We start from the raw sequence: 15,048 nt of genomic DNA on the forward strand, positions 1-15,048 counted from the left end.
GAAAATTATTAGCTGTTGCTTAAAGTACTTATACTCAAGAGAAGAAAACGGCTTCATATTTTCAATTCGATATGGCTTTGATGCTGTCTGTTTCTTTATTTGAAAGTCTGTAAGTCAGGCACTCAGACATCTAGGGTCTGAACTATCTTTCAAAAAATATGTGAACTCTGTTATTAAAGTAATAGTAATGTTCCCTCCCCAATCAGTAACGCTGAAGAAGCCGAAGTTGAACAATTCTATGAAGACCTACAAGACCTTTTAGAACTAACACCCAAAAAGATGTCCTTTTCATTATAGGGGACAGGAATGCAAAAGTAGGAAGTCAAGAAACACCTAGAGTAACAGGCAAATTTGGCCTTGGGATACAGAATGAAGCAGGGCAAAGGCTAATAGAGTTTTGCAAGAAAATGCACTGGTCATAGCAAACACCCTCTTCCAACAACACAAGAGAAGACTCTACACATGGACATCACCAGATGGTCAACACCGAAATCAGATTGATTCTATTCTTTGCAGCCAAAGATGGAGAAGCTCTATACGGTCAACAAAAACAAGACCAGGAGCTGACTGTGGCTCAGACCATGAACTCCTTATTGCCAAATTCAGACTTAAATTGAAGAAAGTAGGGAAAACCACTAGACCATTTGGGTATGACCTAAATCAAATCCCTTATGATTATACACTGGAAGTGAGGAATAGATTTAAGGGACTAGATCTGATAGATAGAGTGCCTGATGAACTACGGACTGAGGTTCGTGACATTGTATAGGAGACAGGGATCAAGACCATTGCCATGGAGAAGAAATGCAAAAAAGCAAAATGGCTGTCTGCGGAAGCCATTATATCACAATAACTGTGAAAAGAAGAGAAGCGAAAAGCAAAGGAGAAAAGGAAAGATATAAACATCTGAATGCAGAGTTCCAAAGAACAGCAAGAAGAGATAAGAAAGCCTTCCTCAGCGATCAATGCAAAGAAATAGAGGAAAACAACAGAATGGGAAAGACTAGAGATCTCTTCAAGAAAATTAGAGATACCAAGGGAACATTTCATGCAAACATGGGCTCAATAAAGGACAGAAATGGTATGGACCTAACAGAAGCAGAAGATATTAAGAAGAGGTGGCAAGAATACACAGAAGAACTGTACAAAAAAGATCTTCACGACCCAGATAATCATGATGGTGTGATCACTCACCTAGAGCCAGACATCCTGCAATGTGAAGTCAAGTGGGCCTTGGAAAGCATCACTACGAACAAAGCTAGTGGAGGTGATGGAATTCTAGTTGAGCTATTTCAAATCCTGAAAGATGATGGTGTGAAAGTGCTGCACTCAATATGCCAGCAAATTTGGAAAACTCAGCAGTGGCCACAGGACTGGAAAAGGTCAGTTTTCATTCCAATCCCAAAGAAAGGCAATGCCAAAGAATGCTCAAACTACCTCACAATTGCACTCATCTCACACGCTAGTAAAGTAATGCTCAAAATTCTCCAAGCCAGGCTTCAGAAATATGTGAACCACAAACATCCAGATTGTTAAGCAGGGTTTAGAAAAGGCAGAGGAACCAGAGATCAAATTGCCAACATCTGCCGGATCATCGAAAAAGCAAGATAGTTCCAGAAAAACATCTATTTCTGCTTTACTGACTATGCCAAAGCCTTTGACTGTGTGGATCACAATAAACCGTGGAAAATTCTTAAAGAGATGGGAATACCAGACCACCTGACATGCCTCTTGAGAAATCTGTATGCAGGTCAGGAAGCAACAGTTAGAACTGGACATGGAACAACAGATTGGTTCCAAATAGGAAAAGGAGTATGTCAAGGCTGTATATTGTCACCCTACTTATTTATCTTATATGCAGAGTACATCATGAGAAATGCTGGGCTGGATGAAGCACAAGCTGGAATCAGGATTGCTGGGAGAAATATCAATAACCTCAGATATGCAAATGACACCACCCTTGTGGCAGAAAGTGAAGAACTAAAGAACCTCTTGATGAAAGTGAAAGAGGAGAGTGAAAAAGTTGGCTTAAAGCTCAACATTCAGAAAACAAAGATCATGGCATCCAGTCCCATCACCTCATGGGAAATAGATGGGGAAACAGTGGAAATGGTGGCTGACACTATTTTTCTTGGCTCCAAAATCACTGCAGATGGTGATTGCAGCCATGAAATTAAAAGATGCTTACTCCTTCGAAGAAAAGTTATGACCAACCTAGACAGCATATTAAAGAGCAGAGACATTACTTTGCCAACAGAGGTCCTCCTAGTCAAGGGATAGTTCTTCCAGTGGTCATGTATGGATGTGAGAGTTGGACTATAAAGAAAGCTGAGCACTGAAGAATTGATGCTTTTGAACTGTGGTGTTGGAGTAGACTCTTGAGAGTCCCTTGGACAGCAAGGAGATCCAACCAGTCCATCCTAAAGGAGATCAGTCCTGCGTGTTCATTGGAAGGACTGATGCTGAAGCTGAAACTCCAATACTTGGGCCACCTGCTGCGAAGAGCTGACTCATTGGAAAAGACCCTGATGCTGGGAAAGACTGAAAGCAGGAGGAGAAGGGACAACAGAGGATAAGATGGTTGGATGGCATCACAAACTCAATGGACATGTGTTTGGGTGGACTCTGCAAGTTGGTGATGGACAGCAAGCCCTGGTGTGCTGCAGTTCATGGGGTAGCAAAGTGTCAGACAGGACTGAGCGACTGGACTGAAGCACTTTTAAGGTGCCATCTCACTTCTTCCTCACTAGGCCCCTTGAAGAAAACCCTGTCACCCCTGTGTGTCCTTCAGTCGAGCTCTTTCTCTCACAGACCCTCTCCCTTTCCCCCTAGCCCTGAGGGAAGTGCCCTGGACTCCTGGTCTGGGTCTGGATTTTCTCTGGATCCTGGAGAGACTTTCAGTTTGGCTCTTTCAGGGACTTTATGACAGATCCCTGTGTGTGGGCAGGAAAGAGGTGTCCTGCAGAATGTAGGGAGTAGGCAGGGTCCTGAGGGGCTCCTCTGAGGCAGCACCGGTCCTGGGTGAGGGGCCACACAAGAGCTGAGGGTGTAAATGAGGCCTGGGAGCAGGGCTGGGGGAGGGGCTAAAGAGGCCCGTGGGTGGGAGGGGAGGCCTGGTGGAAGATGAGGGGAAAGGTGGGGATTTGGGGAGAGAGGACTTGTGGCAGCTGTTACCAGGAGAGGGCCTTTGGAAAATGACAGATGATTAGAGGGATGTAAGGGAGTTGTCATAGCCACAGTGAGGGGAAGACCTCTCCTAGCTCCAGAATTCAGGATCCCACAGTGGGTGCTGAGAGATGACGAAGAGGACAAGGTCCTCAGGGCTTGTTCTGTGGATCTGGTATTCACTCTAAACCTCCCATTGGGCAGGGTACAAAGTCACCACGACGAGAGGTGACTAGAGTGTGTTAGGTCCATTCTCAGGACCCAGACATGGGAAATCAATTTCAGAACCCCTCAGCTCTAAGGCAATCCCCACCCCTGGAATGAACTTGCATTCCTCAGGATGACATGCTGGTGAATGCAGATTGCAGGGACTTCAAGACGGGATGCCTCACTCTCTTGGGGTTGACTGAACAGAAACCCACTGCCACTGCCCACACAGAAGCCCAGAGGCGAAGATTTGGGGCTCTGTGTCCCAGGGTGCAGCCTGTGGGTGGTGGGGGAGAAGTGTGAAGCCTCAGAGCTAATGGGGTGCTGTTAGCTAGAGTAGTGTCCACTTAAAGAAAAGCATACAACAGAAGAGTTGTGAGTTTGAGTTGAATTCAGGGTCTTCTGGGGACTATAGCCTGGGACACAGTTACTCTGTTAGCTCTGAGGAAACTGCTCTGAGGAGGTAGCAGAGAAGTCGATATGATTTTTGGCTATGAAATACATGCAGTCAAGCATGGATATTGGTAAACAAACAATTACTGTGAAACACAGAGATCAGATATCACACGTAAATCATTTTCATGCTTTTCTGTGTGTGGGAAGATGCAAGAATCTGGGGTCACTGAACCTTTTCCTGAGGTAGGCGTGTAACTAAATAAAGGCCAGCTTGTCCAAAGCACAGAGTGCCTCATCCTGTTTTTCATCCTGAATCCCTCAGGATGCACTGTCATTCAGCAACCACAGAGGTTACAATTTAACCCTGTAGAACTGGCTGTGAGCAATGCTGTTTGTCTTAGGGATCCTAATTTTTCTGAGTCTACAGTTGGAATTTCTGAGCTGGCTGGGGTCTGTGTCCTCAGGTGTGATCTATTAAAGCTGTTTTGAGTGGGAGTCGAGGATGAGAAGTCTCTGAAGTGATTCCAGATATCTGTCCCAGGGCATGAAGTCTCTGAACTACTTAAGGGGTCTTTGTCAAGAGGGTTGGGCCTCGGAGCTGTTCATGCATCTGCATATGACAATAGTCTTAAGAGGAAGGCTAGATGGACCCCACTGTCACGGGTCTTAGAAGTAGACCTGTGATTTCACATTTGCTATGATTTCTACCATGCCTCCCTACAGAGATAAAAGCTTGGGGTGCCATCCTCAGAAAGGGTAAGTCATGTGCAGTTCACAGGAGCCCATGGTAATAATCCTGTTAAGAACAATGCTTGCTGACATGAGTACCACCCATGATAGGGGTCCTGTGACAAAAACTGTGTACCCACACTCACTCAGTGAATCTGCCCAACCCACAACAAGGAGGGCAGCATTTGCAGAAGGGAGCTCAAGGCCCGGTACAGGTGGAAGGTCTCAGCTCATGATGACGGAAGGAACCAGATGTAAGCTTGGGCTCCTTGGCGGAGCCAGGGAAGACTCAGCACGACCCTGGCCAGGTAGAGGGTAGGGGGGCGTTTGCACAGGGCCATAAGGACCCTGTGACTGACTCACTGTCAGGATATGTCTCTGTGTCTCCCCATCACACACACAACTTCTTACCTGGTGTATGGAATGTAATCTTAATATTTCCCGGAGAGGTGGTGCTAAAAGTCACAGAGGTGAGCCTCCAAGTAGCTGGGGAGAAACCTCACATTCGCCAATTTGCACAAGGCTCCACCACAAATGCAGAGATCCCTGCCTCTCTTCCCCCATTAAAGCAGTCATTGGCACTGAGATCAGCAGGAGGGAAGGCTGGGCTGGACAAATTGTGAGGGACCCTATATACAGATGAGCCTCGCTATGACTGGTACATGTCCTTATCATGATAGGCAGAGGCCCCGGATGTGTGTTAAGGGAGCATGATTAAAGCCCAGGCCATGGGCAACTGAGTCATTCCCTAGAGACAGTCCCTGGGGAGGGGCTTTTATTCTCCTATAGAGAAAATGTACTGTACATCATCCAGTAGCAGGGCTGGGGGCCTGTAGGTGGGTGCTAACTAAGTGGGGACAGTTTGCTGCCAGAAGTAGTCTCTCTGTCCCTGTCTAATGCTCTATATTTGTCTTTTTCTCTGCCATCTCTGTGCTTGTTATATCATCCCTCTTTGCCTTTGCAAGACTCTGTGTGACCTCCCTCACACCAAGAGGTAGGGTATCTTCAGTTCACATGGATGTTCACTGGGAGCAGTAGGGGGGATTCTCCTTGAGTGTAGGGGATTCCAGGGAAGGTGTGTTCAATTGCAGATGGCCTGTGGTTTTTCTGGGGTAAATCAAGAGCTCCTCAAAAATCAGTGTGTGATCTGGGTCTCTGAGAGAAGCCTAGGGGTTCCTCTGGTAAGAAACCTCCTGTGGCTCAAGTCAAAGGCCTCCCTATGGCCAGAAAGCCCTATGGGACCTGACCCTCATTACCCCTCTCATCAGATCTCCTGGCTCTCCCTCCATCATGCTGTGACAGTCACATAGGCCTCCTCACTCTTTTCATACACACTACACTGAGTTCCTGGAGAAGGAAATGGCAACCCACTCCGGTATTCTTGCCTAGAGAATCCCGTGGACAGAGGAGCCTGGTGGGCTGCTGTCCATAGGGTCACACAGAGTCGGACATGACTGAAGTGACTTAGCATGCATGCATGCATTGGAGAAGGAAATGGCAACCCACTCCAGTATTCTTGCCTGGAGAATCCCAGGGACAGAGGAGCCTGGTAGGCTGCCATCTATGGGGCCGCACAGAGTCAGACACGATTAAAGCGATTTAGCAGCAGCAGCAGCAGCACACTGAGTTCCACGCCCCAATTTCTCAACTGGCCTTAACTCTCTCTGGGATACTTTTCTCCCAGATAGGCATCTCCTCTAGGCTTTTACTCAAATGTCACAATCTTAGAAAGAACTTCCCTGACCACTCTTTCTAGGTATCATCCCCCCTACTTCACTATCCCGGTTTAATGTTAATCACAGCAGTTATGAACACCTGAAAATTACTTATCTTTTGGGGCTGTATGACCCCAACACAATATGTTTCATGAAGCCAAAGTTGATTTTCTCTTTCCTAACACACATAGATGTGCTTGACACAAACTGTGGAGAGAATGAAAGAATGACGGAATGAATAAACAAACTTGAACTTGTTGAGAGAGGCGTAGCTAGACAGGCTGAGGATTCTGCTAGGGAACATATTCAGGGATGACAAGATGGTGATAAAGCTGTGGTCTTTATTTTATCTGCATGGTATCCTGGGTCCCCTTGGAGACGACCCCTTTCCTAACAGAATGGAATGTCCTGTTGTCTTTTTCAGTATTACTCGCAGTCAACGACAGAGGCCTTCCCCATGCCAGGCCTTCAGATCCCAGTCGGAAGCTTTCTCCGGACTGTGGCTGGCTTTCCCGATGAAACCGATTCTGTACTAAACAGGAAAACACAAACAACCACAGAGAAAATGTTTTCAATGCTTCCTGTTACGATAGTGGCCCCTACAGAGAAGTAATCTTCAGTTTACGAAGACTTTTTTCTGGGTCCAAGATAGCAGCAATCGGTGGGGTTTTCATCCTAACTTTGCCTTTCCACCCTTGGAGGAGGATCATCCTCTAATGGTCCACCGGCATCTAGATCGGCTGTTCCTCAGTCTCACCACCAAGGGGCGCGCGAGATGAAACACTTTTGTCCTGGAATGTACCACTGAGGGGTAGCGGTAAGACCACCCACTCTGGAAGGTACCATCGGAAGAGGGCGTGTGACAGCGCAGAGAGCCCCTTTACACCGCGTCGGGGATCGGCCACACTTCCCAGCGGAGGCACTCGTGGCGCCATGGGTCCATACCCATTCGCTCCATTCCGTCTTCCCGTGGCATTCGAGTCTGAGTGGACACCGGTATTAAGCTGCAACTTTTTCCGTCTCTTCCATCTTCACCCCTTCGTTTCTACATGGTTACATCCAAGGGGGACGGCTACGGAGCGAGATAGGCTGCCAGTTGAGGGTATGGCGTCAGGACGTGTTCTGGGCATTGATTGGTCACCGCGTGCTTGCCGGAATTAGCTCTTATGGGGCGCGAATAGGCGCCGGAAATCCCGCGACTCCCGCTTTCCTTGATCGGCCCCCTTCGATTTGGCTGGCTGGCTGGTACAGGCACTGGGATCGCAGAGCTGGAACTGAGGGCCACAGGCCTGTGTGTACGCGTGTGCCTGCGTTGCAGTGCGCGACTTTTCAGAGCATACAATTTTTCTCTGAGTTTTATTGCTTTTCCCGAAGGGGTTGAATAGCTGCCCTGGTTAGTGGCGAGGTTTGGCGCTGTCGCTAGAGGAGCATGCTGACGGCGTTTCAGTCTTGTTTAGCTCTCGCTCAGTCTGTATCGTGTGGCCACGCACGGTCATTTGCACAAATGAATGCAGTTCTTGTCCAGGGAGAGGTCTCTGAGTTTGGTGTCTCTCCCTGGAGAGTAAACTGTATCTGGCAGCTTGGGATTGTGTATCGCTACGTGTGACTACACAGGTGCTGCTTGGGTACATTTGATCTCCTTGACCCTTTGGGCGGAATTGTGAGTGATGGAATATTAGATCTGAGTGGATTTTGCGAGCCATAGTACAAAGCCTCTAGAATGTGTGTGCCTGTATTTCGGGGTGTGCATTTTTGGAGCTTTCTGGCATTTCAGTCCCTTGGTGTGAGATCTCTGTGTAGGCATGTGCACCCCAGATTGTGAGATCTCTTGAGTTTTTGATTCAGGGTCCCAAGTTGTGATGTCTCTGAGCTGCTTTAAGGATGGGTTTGTCTAAAGGTGTAAACTATCAGCTGCTTGGGGATCTGTGCACAGGGTGCAGGGTTTCCATTTGTCTGGGGACTTTATCTAAAGGTTATATGATGTTCTTGAGTTATTAAGAATTCTGTCTTTCTGTTTCGGGTTTTTGTATTAGATTGGTAAGTGTCGAGTGGTTTGGGAGTCAGTCTCCATGATGTGAAGTATCTGTGCAGTTCTCATTTGTTTCTGTCTTGAAGACTTTGGTCTGTATGGCGGGTCTTTGTCACAGTGTGTATGGTTATGGTCTCAGTTGTGTTTGAAGGTCTGAGACGAGTTGTGTGCTCTCTGTGCAGAGATTCAGTGAGCTCTTTTTGGTGTCTCAGGGTATCTATCTGAGCTGTCTGGAGTCTCTGTGTCAGAAATAAAACCTCTTATGTTCTTGGCTGTGAGGTCTCTGTCTGGGAACTGAGGGTTTGGAAGGTGGCAGATATGATTCCAAGGCCTGGAACCTGACATGCTGACTGTGTGTTGTTGAGCGTATCAGTTGTCTCCTGGAATCTCAGTATGTATCATAATTAATACAGTGTGGCCAGTGCGCATCTTGCAGGGTACCTGTGCATGTTAGCAGTGTGTGTTGCCTGGCTCCAGACTGTCCTTCCACAAATGTTTTCTGAGCACCTGCCATTACCTGAGCACTATTGGAGGAGTTTGTGACAGGACAGAACTGACCAAGTCTCTCCTTTCATAGACTTGGTGGTCAGTAAATAAATCAAGGGTCCAGGCGCTATGAAGAAAGATAATGCTAGATCAGGGGAAAGGGTATATGTAGGTATGATGTTATTATTTTATTCAAGGTAATGAGGGAAAGTCTCCCTGAAAGATGGCAAGTAAACAGAGATCTGGAGAAGTGAGCGAACAGGCTGTGGGGTTATCTAAGGGAAGAGCATTCCAGGCAGAAGGAACAAGAAATGCAACTGTCGTGGCATGTAAATCTACTTGGCGTGCTCCTGAATGTCAAGCAGTCCTGTGATGCACTGGGTTTGGCATGTAGCACTCATTGAAAGGGGTCTGGTTGCTGCTGTCTCTGTTTCTCCCACAATTTGTGATCATCCGCATTTCACAGATGAAGGACTGAAGGCTCCAACATGTGGCCTGCACAGTCTCTCCTACCTATCCCTGAAATTAGGAGTGAAGCCTTCTGGTCCATCATGAGAGAGAGAGAGAATTTGAGTGTCCTAGCTGCAGGGATGTCATGCTGAATGTCAGCCAAGCAGCAGAGATCAGTTATAATGTCGGAATCATGCCTCCTAACATTGGTACTCTTGATGGGGGGCAGGACTTAAGAAGAAAAAGGAACTGGGGCAAAGGACAGAGGCAGGAAGGGAAGCTGGAGGACAATGAGGGAAAATAAAAAACACGGCTGGCTTCATCACATTGCTTGGGTTTGGCCCAGTTCACGTTGATTGGCTGACTGTATTAGGACATATTCACCTTTTCTTATCCCTACCCTTTCTTTCCCTTCCCTTTTTTGTGCCTGAGCAAGTCAGTCCTAAAGCCATTAGGTGTTGCCAGGCAAGGCATGTGTATGTGTAAAGGGGCATCCCTGCCTGGAGAGTCAGAGCCCAAGGTGGAAAGAAGGATATCCCTGGGGATTGGGTAGGAAGGAGGCTAACTGCTTCATGGATTCAAGCTTGAGTGAGGTGTGGAAGTCAAGGGCCAGGGATGGTTCTGCATAGATTGGGAGGAGGACCTTTTTGTGGAGGAAGGATCACTTATATGCACTGGCATTCATCAACTCGGCAAATACATAAGAATGCTGAGAGCCACGTCTGTCAATTTTGGAAAAGGGAATTTCCAATATGGGAAAGGAAGTAAACTAGAACAAATTCTGAGGAATTCTACTGGAATTAAAGGTCTCCACGCAAACTTCTTGTATTCGATAGGTGTGCATATGTGGCTAGGCTGATATATAACTATAGATGTGTGTCTACGTGTTTGTGTGTGTGATTGTGTACACACATGTATTCCCAGGTTACTGGAAACAGCAACATTCCAATAGCAATAATTACACCAGTCCCCAGATCCTAGCTTCTGAACACCTTTCTCCACTAAATGATGGGTTCCCAGGCTGAGGAAGGAACGGATAAATGAGCCTGGTTCACCTTGTCATGTCAGTAATAAGGGAAAGTTCAAGAATGATGGGGAAATGTCAGAGGGCCACAGAATATACCTTGAGGGCTCTCCCGCCATAAAGACTCAGGACTCTTATTTTTTCCACCTTTTTTGAGATATTATTGACATATAACCTGTAAGTTTAAGATGCCAAGGTGATGATTTGATACACACATATTTGGCAAAACGATTACCATAGCAGGGTTGGCACTCTATCGCCTCACATAATCCTTTTTAAAAATTGTTGTGGAAATAACATCTCAGATCTACCCTCTTAGCTTTCAGTGTGTTATACAGTTTTGTTAATTATACTCACCATGCTATACATTGGATCCGCGTAACTTACTCATCTCATACCTGTAAGTTTGTACCCTGTATTCAACATTTTCCCCAGGCCCTTGAAACCTTAGAAATTTCTGTAAGTTTGACTTTTTTAGATTCTGCATATAAGGGAGAACATACAATATATGTCTTTCTCTCTTTCACCTTTTTCACTTAGCATAAAGCCTCTGAAGTCCATTCATGTTGTTGCAAAAGGCATAATTTTCTTCTTTGTGACTGAATAATATTCCATTGTATATATCGCCACATTTCCTCCTTTAAAATTAATTTATTTTAATTGGAGGATAATTACAATATTGTGATTTTTTGTCATACATCAACATGAATTGGCCATAGGGATTCACTTGTCCCCCCATCCTGAACCCCCCTCCCACCTCCCTCCCTACCCTATCCCTCGGGGTTCTCCCAGAGTACCAGCTTTGGGTGCCCTGTGTCATGCATGGAATTTAACACCGGTCATCTATTTTACATATGGTACTGTACATGTTTCAATGCTATTCTCTCAAATCATCCCACCCACTCCTCCCACTGAGTCCCAGAGTCTGTTCTTTACGTCTGTGTCTCCTTTGCAGCCCTGCATGTAGGGTCATTGGTACCGCCTTTCTAAATTCCATATATATGCGTTAATATACAGTATTTCTCTTTCTCTTTCTGACTTACTTCACTCTGTATAACAGGCTCCAGGTTCATCCACCTCATTAGAACTGACTCAAGGGCATTCCTTTTTATACTTGAGTAATATTCCATTGTATATGTACCACAACTTCCTTATCCGTTCGTCTGCCAATGGACATCCAGGTTGCTTCCATGTCCTAGCTATTGTAAACAGTGCTGCAGTGAACGTTGGGGTACATGTGTCTGTTTCACTTCTGGTTTCCTCGGGGTGTCTGCCCAGCAGTGGCAGTGCTGGGTCACATGGCAGTTCTATTCCCAGTTTTTAAAGGAATCCCACACGGTTCTCCGCAGTGGCTATACCAGTTTGCATTCCCATCAACTGAGTGAGAGCGTTCCCCTTCCTCCACACCCTATCCAGCATTTGTTGTTTGTAGACTTTTTGATGGTGGCCGTTCTGACCGGTGTCACCACGTTTTCTATATCCATAGACTCTTCATAGACACCTAGTTGCTTACAACTTTTGGTTGAAGGTGCAAAGTAAATTTCAGGTTAGTGTTAATCCTCCAACGTTGTTTTTCAGAATCATTTGGCTATTTTGTTCATTTGCCTTACCACAGAAATTTTATCATCAGTTAGTCTATATGTACAAAAAAGTCCTGCTGGAATTTCTGACTGGAATTGTATGAAATTGATGGATCTGCATGCGGACTACTGACATCCTAATTATATTGAATTTCTCAACCCGTGAACACAGCGTGTGCCCCCATTTTGTTAGGTCTTATTTAAGGAACCACGTTGCACTGCCTTTTCTGCCATTGTTTTATCAAGTCTAATTCTCGTATATCAAATTCTGAAGATCTGACTCTGATGAAGATATGAAAATATTAGGAGTCAGACTTTCATCAGTAATGCCTCATTTCTTGTGTAGTTTTAGCATTACCCGTTTATTGTGTTTCTTATCTTTTCTGCTAATATTCGTGATTGTTTAATCCAAGGGTGATGGTATGGGTATTTTCTGGGGTAAATCGTGAGGAGGTGTTCAGCTGTGTTTTGGGAGGGAGAGTCTGAGGACAGGGGCACAGGGGAGAGAGAGCAGAGTAGGGGCGGGGGAGGTGAAAGCGTGGGGGCAGGGACAGGGGGCTACTAGTACAAGCGGAAACAGAAGTGAAGACACAAGAAGAAGAGCTCCCCTCTGGACCGTGCTTAGCTCTCCGTACATATACGCGTAATGAAGTCTTTGAGCGCTCATAGCAACACTGTGAGGTAAGCATCTTTAGTGCTATCATCCCTTTCGGCAGCTGAGGAGCAGAGACACATAGACGTTAATGGGTGAGTGAATCTGCACAAAGTCACCTAGCTGGCAAGAGCTGAGTCAGATTAGTGCCCAGGCCAGAGAGAAACAGCCAGGTGTGGTATCTGACCCCCAATCTGGAATACAGTGCAGTGTCTGGTGTAGTCTGGATCAAAAGGCAGATCAACCTCTCCATCCACATGAAACATTACTATGGATCTCTGTGTGGATTGAACACAGTGTCTCCTAGGTGCCTGAAAGGCCATGGGGTGTCATGTCAACATGCACACATCACAGAGAACAGTTCCTGGTCCATACCGAGGTCCAAACAGCGTTTCCTCTGACCAACACTAGTGGAGCACCCTCATCATCGTGGAAAGTAGCATAACCATCGTGATAAACAGATAGAACCACAGATACAATATCATGAAGACATTACCTCCCCCATCTCGTAATTTTCTTAAATGCAGAGAACAAAACCTGGAAGGCAATAGACCACATACTAAGTTTTTTTCTCTTAAGGGTGACATTCTAGATAATTTGCAAGTAACATTTTATTAGTATTTTAATGTGTTGTATCTTCATTGTTACATAGGCAGTTTTTCTATTATAATTGAAAAATGGACTTTCTGAAGACTCATTCTCCTCAGGTATCTTGAGGTTTCAGCATAAAAAAGTTGTGTTGGTATCCCTACCAGGTGAAAACCCAATCGGCGCACTGAAGTCAGAAGTAATATCTTTGGTACAGTAGGTGGGGGGCTGTGGGGAGTAGAGAGGTCCTGATGGAGGGCTGGCTAAGCCTGCAAGCGTTGTGAAAAAGGTCACTGACGCTATAGGCCCAAACCAAACAACAGCTCACAGGTCCCAAGGAAGACACTGGTGTTCTATGCACGGAAATGTCTGTGTTAGGACTGTCAGACCTTTGCTCTTTTGGCTCCCATGATGCAGTGGGGCAGCTTGCGGTGCTTATAACACAGTCCTGCTTTGACCCAGGCTGTGGATGAGAGTCACAGCCTCCCCTGCAGCACCGCCCCCTTTGTGGGCGATCTGGAGCCCTTTTTGTGATGTCTGGGAGTCGACAGATTCCGAAGAGAAAGGAGAAAGAAGATACATAGCGCAGGGGGTACATGCACCCACCCTGTGCATGTGGTGCTAGAGATGTGCTAGAGATGCAGGTGCAGCTTGTTACAGGAACCCGTTGGGGATGAGTGGAGTTGGATTCGGTGACTCAGGAAGAAATGTGGAAGTGAATGTAAAGAGAGAAAACACATTGAGAGGGTAAACAGCTCCAACTCCCAATTCTGTACCAGGGTAGGGTGCTCCATTACTGTTGTGAGAAGGCTCCCTGGTCTGAACTCTGGGAGGGAGTGATGAGTGGTCTAAGGACCCACCATCAACCCTAAGTAGAGGCGCTGAGAATGTGAAGACATTGAGTCTCAGCCTTTACCACTGACAGACACAGAAAGCTTCTTAGCCCTGCTGAGAGTGGGGCTGTGGCACCTTAGGGAAGCTCAAAGGTAGGGTGGTGGTGGCGGTGGTTCAGTCGCTCAGTCGTGTCTGACTATTAACGAGCCCATGGACTGCAGCACGCCAGGCTCCTCTGTCCCACACTATCTCCCTGAGTGTGATCAAATTAATGTCCATTGTGTTGGTGATGCTATCTAACCATCTCACCCTCTGTCTCCCCCTTCTCCTCCTGCCTTCAATCTTTTCCAGCATTAGGGTGTTTTCCAATGAGTCAGCTATTTGCATCAGGTGGCCAAAGTATTGCAGCTTCAGCATCAGTCCTTCCAGTCAGTATTCAGAGTATTCAGTATTCATTTCCTTTAGGATTGGCCGGGTTGTTCTTACGGTCCGAGGGATTCTAAAGGGTCATCTCTCTAGCACCACAATTCGAAAGCATCACTCAGCCTTCTTAATGATCCAACTCACACATCTGTACACGACTACTGGAAAAACCATAGTTTTGACTCTGCAGACCTTTGTCAGCAAAGTGATGTCTCAGCTTTTTAATATGCTGTCTAGGTTCGTCATGGGTTTCCCGGGGGCTCAGGGGTAGAGAATCTGTCTGCAATGCAGGGGAATTAGGACACCTGGGTTCAACCCCTGGGTCGGGAAGGTTCCCTGGAGGAGGGCATGGCAGCCCACTCCAGTATTCTCGCCTGGAGAACCCCCTGGACAGAGGAGCTTTGGTCCATGGGGTCGTAAAGAGTACACCGAGAGACATCACCTCCCAAACAGAATCTCTGGCCAATGGGCTGTCTCTCTAGCTTTACTCATCTCAAGTAAAATCTGTTCCCTGGCCTCAGAAGCCACGTCAGATGACGAAGGAAACTTGAGGCAGTGGTGATTTATGCAGCGATTTGGTGCGAGATCTGTATTCGTTTGGGCCAAGTGATTGCAGGGAATGAAATGGGGTAGGGTGATGAAGGAAATGAGATGATGAATTTATTGCCCCAGCCACCTCCGTGCCTCCCAGGTAGCCGACTTCAGTAGGGCTGGCTGGTGTCAATGCCTTGTGTATAGGCTCACTTGTAACAACATCCTGTGTGTGGTAT

General features: G+C 46.6%; 1 protein-coding gene and 1 long non-coding RNA gene across 2 annotated transcripts in view; both read right to left on the bottom strand.

The window, feature by feature from the left end:
- The window catches only part of LOC112582025 (P antigen family member 3-like), a 461,263-nt gene that overhangs the window by 101,999 nt on the left and 344,216 nt on the right, over positions 1 to 15,048 (bottom strand). The window lies entirely within an intron of this gene.
- Positions 6,537 to 10,780, bottom strand: LOC123331969. Its single transcript, XR_006548779.2, has 2 exons — positions 7,158 to 10,780; positions 6,537 to 6,744 (listed from the first exon to the last, which is right to left on the bottom strand). It is a non-coding gene; the product is annotated as an uncharacterized LOC123331969 (long non-coding RNA).

Source organism: Bubalus bubalis, chromosome X (assembly GCF_019923935.1).
Source record: "Bubalus bubalis isolate 160015118507 breed Murrah chromosome X, NDDB_SH_1, whole genome shotgun sequence".
NCBI classification, from domain to species: domain Eukaryota; kingdom Metazoa; phylum Chordata; class Mammalia; order Artiodactyla; family Bovidae; genus Bubalus; species Bubalus bubalis.